The sequence below is a fragment of the Polyergus mexicanus genome, unplaced genomic scaffold (genome assembly GCF_030449975.1).
Source record: "Polyergus mexicanus isolate NDT 795.1 unplaced genomic scaffold, iyPolMexi1.0 SCAF_103, whole genome shotgun sequence".
In the NCBI taxonomy this organism is placed as follows: domain Eukaryota; kingdom Metazoa; phylum Arthropoda; class Insecta; order Hymenoptera; family Formicidae; genus Polyergus; species Polyergus mexicanus.
In genome coordinates, this window is record NW_027223423.1 from 2,501 (window position 1) to 7,500 (window position 5,000).

Below are 5,000 nucleotides of genomic sequence, written 5' to 3' on the forward strand. Positions count from 1 at the left end.
GTTAGTTTCTTTTCCTCCGCTTAATAATATGCTTAAATTCAGCGGGTAATCTCGCCTGCTCTGAGGTCGTCAAAGAGTTTAGTTTTCGATAACCGTGGCCGCGCCGCCTCCTCCGCCGGCTCTTTTCTCACTTAGAGAGCGAGCGTCGGGAGAGCGGCAGCGCCGGCACAGCGGCTTCGCATTGTACTCGGAGGAGTGGCGAGGAGACGTGTTGTTTGTGACAACGATTCTTCCACGCGCGGCTCGCAGCCGCTAATAGGAGGAAATGTAAGCCGATCGAATCTCGTTCGAGTTGTCTGCTTGCAAACAACGAATAAGATCGGCGCGGATCGCGTCATCTTCGATCGCCGGGGACGCGAGATACATTGCGAGCGAGTGTGCGCGTACACGTACATCTCTATCACCCACATCCTTCAAATTTTCTCTCCGCATATCGTGTGTTATGCACGGATATGGGATACGACGGGGCGAATCGGATTCGACGAGTACACGACGACGCGTGCCGGTCCCCTATATTCGTTTTCGAGAATTTCGTGGACTCGGACAAGCGGTCGGCTCGCGATTCACCCGCGTTAAGGAGGGCTCTCTCGCTCTTTTCTCTCCGCGTACCGCCGGGCGACGACGCGCCGCGGTTCTCTCCTACCGTTTGCGCGGAAGGTGGCGCGCACCAAGACTCGCGCGTAAGAGGCGCGAGCGCGCGCTGGCGCACCGGGAGACCGCGAGAGGGATAACGCAACGTGTGTGCGCGTGTCTTCTACTCCCTCTCTCCTTCGACAGTTTCCGGGCGCGCGCGCGCAGGCTCCCTATCTTTACTTACTGCGTGTGTGCGTACGCTGCTCTCACTCTTCCTTTTCCTCGGTGTTATTTCAGACGACGCCAAGGGGCCGCCTCTCGGGACGGCTCGTCTCGGGCGAACGTCCAACTATCGCTCGTACACCGTTTGCGCGAACGGGCACGGTGGCCCGGCGCGCAAAGGCGCAAGCAGTTTCGAGGTACTAAAACGACCCTCAGCCAGGCGTGGTCCGGGAATTGTATCCGTGGACCGCAATGTGCGTTCGAAATGTCGATGTTCATGTGTCCTGCAGTTCACAAGTTGACGCGCAATTAGCTGCGTTCTTCATCGACCCACGAGCCAAGTGATCCACCGTTCAGGGTAATCGTTTTGCAATTCTTGCGTTCAACGAACGCTTCGTTCATCCATCTTAGTCTCCTCTCCGAAGAGAGAGAGATAAAATCGTTGGCCCTTCGATCAGCCTGGCCGCGCGCGTCCGAGCACGCGCGCGGACCGCCGCCACCGCTGGGGAGGCTACGGCACAAAAGTTGTTTCGCGATCGGAGCGTCTCTTCCCCGTACATATAATATAATAATATATATATTTGGAAGAGCCGGGGCGGAATGTTCTTTGAAGAAACCGTCGGACTTGATCGGGTGTGATCCGTCCTCTCGCCCGTTCGTCCGATAGCCGCGCGCTCGCGTACAAACACGCTGACCGCTGCCCCGGTGCGGGGAGGGGCGCGTTCACGAGCGTTGCGGACGCACGGACGGGCGTAGGTTACCACCGGTACGCGCTAACGCCGGATCGTAACTCTGCGCTTGGCAAGAGCGCGATCGGGAAAGCGTCTTCTGCTCCGAATCGCATTCATGTAATTTCGCAATTTGCGCAACGAGCCTCAACGGGTCGCGCGCGACGCGACGCGACGCCGGTTGCGGCTACGAAGCTTAAGGAGAGAGTCTCGGATAATCCTCTCCTCCTCCATCCCGCTCGCACGACGCCGACCGCACCGAAAAAGGCCGACGGCGCTCTGCTGCTGGCTTCCCTTTCTCTCTCGGGTCGTCGCAGAGGCGCGCGGCGTTCGACGCGCGTCGTCGTATTAGTACATGCGGGATATAATCCGTCAATTCCATTTTACTTTCGTATCTGTTTTCTTTGTCCATTCAGTCGCCGACTGCTGCGAGCGCGCGTCCAAAAGACTCGAGACGCAGAGCAGGACCTCCGGAACGTTAATGATCCTTCCGCAGGTTCACCTACGGAAACCTTGTTACGACTTTTACTTCCTCTAAATGATCAAGTTTGGTCATCTTCCCGGCAACATCGGCAATGCCGAGACATTGCCGCGCACCAGTCCGAAGACCTCACTAAATCATTCAATCGGTAGTAGCGACGGGCGGTGTGTACAAAGGGCAGGGACGTAATCAACGCGAGCTTATGACTCGCGCTTACTGGGAATTCCTCGTTCATGGGGAACAATTGCAAGCCCCAATCCCTAGCACGAAGGAGGTTCAGCGGGTTACCCGGGCCTTTCGGCCAGGGAACACACGCTGATTCCTTCAGTGTAGCGCGCGTGCGGCCCAGAACATCTAAGGGCATCACAGACCTGTTATTGCTCAATCTCGTGCGGCTAGAAGCCGCCTGTCCCTCTAAGAAGATTTGTTTGTACGTTGGTAGTAAAAACCCGCCAGCCGAAGCCGGGGGCCTTCGCGATACCATAAGGTACGCCTATTTAGCAGGCTAGAGTCTCGTTCGTTATCGGAATTAACCAGACAAATCGCTCCACCAACTAAGAACGGCCATGCACCACCACCCACCGAATCAAGAAAGAGCTATCAATCTGTCAATCCTTCCGGTGTCTGGGCCTGGTGAGGTTTCCCGTGTTGAGTCAAATTAAGCCGCAGGCTCCACTCCTGGTGGTGCCCTTCCGTCAATTCCTTTAAGTTTCAGCTTTGCAACCATACTTCCCCCGGAACCCAAAAGCTTTGGTTTCCCGGAAGCTGCCCGCCGAGTCATCGGAGGAACTTCGGCGGATCGCTAGCTGGCATCGTTTATGGTTAGAACTAGGGCGGTATCTGATCGCCTTCGAACCTCTAACTTTCGTTCTTGATTAATGAAAACATTTTTGGCAAATGCTTTCGCTTCTGTCCGTCTTGCGACGATCCAAGAATTTCACCTCTAACGTCGCAATACGAATGCCCCCATCTGTCCCTATTAATCATTACCTCGGGGTTCCGAAAACCAACAAAATAGAACCGAGGTCCTATTCCATTATTCCATGCACGCAGTATTCAGGCGAAGGTAGCCTGCTTTAAGCACTCTAATTTGTTCAAAGTAAACGTACCGGCCCGACTCGACACTCAGTAAAGAGCACCGCGACGGGATATTAGTTGGGCCGCCCCTCGCGAGGCTAAGCCCACCGGTAGGACGTCCCACATCACGCCAGTTAAACACCGCGAGCGGTGAACCGACGGTGTGCGACACAGATTCAACTACGAGCTTTTTAACCGCAACAACTTTAATATACGCTATTGGAGCTGGAATTACCGCGGCTGCTGGCACCAGACTTGCCCTCCAATGGATCCTCGTTAAAGGATTTAAAGTGTACTCATTCCGATTACGGGGCCTCGGATGAGTCCCGTATCGTTATTTTTCGTCACTACCTCCCCGTGCCGGGAGTGGGTAATTTGCGCGCCTGCTGCCTTCCTTGGATGTGGTAGCCGTTTCTCAGGCTCCCTCTCCGGAATCGAACCCTGATTCCCCGTTACCCGTTACAACCATGGTAGGCGCAGAACCTACCATCGACAGTTGATAAGGCAGACATTTGAAAGATGCGTCGCCGGTGCTAGGACCGTGCGATCAGCACAAAGTTATTCAGAGTCACCAAAATAAACGGTGGACGAACGGCGAACCGCCCGCCACCGATTGGTTTTGATCTAATAAAAGCGTCCCTTCCATCACTGGTCGGGACTCTGTTTTGCATGTATTAGCTCTAGAATTACCACAGTTATCCAAGTAAATGTGGGTACAATCTAATGAACCATAACTGATTTAATGAGCCATTCGCGGTTTCACCTTAATTCGGCATGCACTGAGACATGCATGGCTTAATCTTTGAGACAAGCATATGACTACTGGCAGGATCAACCAGGGAGCTTCGTGTTCGGTTACTCGCGTGGAGCGGTAACTCGCGAGCGAGCCCGAAGGCCCGTCGCTATTAAGCTCTTACTTCTCGCGCCGCCGGTCTTTATTAGCCGGTCGGCGACACTCTCTATCTACTTACTTACTTATTACGCAACACACTTTATGCGTGCGTCTCGTCTTCGTGAGAGGAGCGAGGCGGTCCGTGTATATAATAAACCTCCTCCTCTCTTACTTCAAGATCATTCTCCATTTTATATTGTGTATTATAAAAAGATCATACTCATTCTCATTCTCCCAATGTAAACGCGCGATCGCGAGGACCGCGCGATTTACCCTGACGCTAGATCGACGATGCCGATGCTTAGACGTCGAGGATAAATGTGCTATCGTGCTTTTAGCACGCACTTATATTTCGCTACGGCGTACAAAGCGTGCGGGAAGAACGTTGTAATCCGTCCTTCCACGCCACTCGTATCCGTGGAGTAAACGTTCGGTAAGCGCGACGATTCCGCTGCTGCGTCCAAGACGAGAGGGAATCGCGCGGCCAACACACTAGATGCGTGCGCGCCACATAAGAGCCATTCGGTCTTGCGACACCGACTCGTGGCAATGCTGTGCTCGTAATAAAAGTGTGTGCATAGAATAAGCGCCGAAGCGCGACACGTCGTACCCTCTTATAATACCCAACCGGACGGCCAGGCGGTCGGCGACGACACGGCTTTTTGCTTAGCGAGCGCGAGCTCGAGCTCGTCGAAATTTTGTCGACGAGAGCGTAAATACAATAGTCTCTTCCCTCATAGAGACGTTTTACTCGGACTCTGTCCGATAAAGCACAACACAAATCGCCGTTTGTGTTTTCTTCTCTCCTCTTAAACAATAATAAATCTCTCCTGTATCGTTCGTTTTAAACGTTCTCGAAAAGACAAGAACGCAAGAATCGTGCGAGCCGCGCGAAGAACGCGCAACCGCCCGTTCGTCCGATTCGGTTCGGTCCGACGCGCCGAGCGCGACGTACCTCTTATAATACCCAACCGAGCGGCCAGGCGGTCGGCGACGCACGGTACTACGCACGGTCGCTTATGAGTGC

The 5,000-nt window shown here is 54.0% G+C and overlaps 2 non-coding genes across 2 annotated transcripts; both read right to left on the minus strand.

The window, feature by feature from the left end:
• Positions 1-1,001: 1,001 nt before the first annotated feature.
• Positions 1,002-1,156, minus strand: LOC138944157 (5.8S ribosomal RNA). Its single transcript, XR_011448659.1, has one exon. It is a non-coding gene; the product is annotated as a 5.8S ribosomal RNA (ribosomal RNA).
• An 846-nt stretch (positions 1,157-2,002) lies between these two features.
• Positions 2,003-3,923, minus strand: LOC138944164 (small subunit ribosomal RNA). The gene has a single exon (XR_011448663.1). It is a non-coding gene; the product is annotated as a small subunit ribosomal RNA (ribosomal RNA).
• Between the last annotated feature and the right edge of the window lie 1,077 nt (positions 3,924-5,000).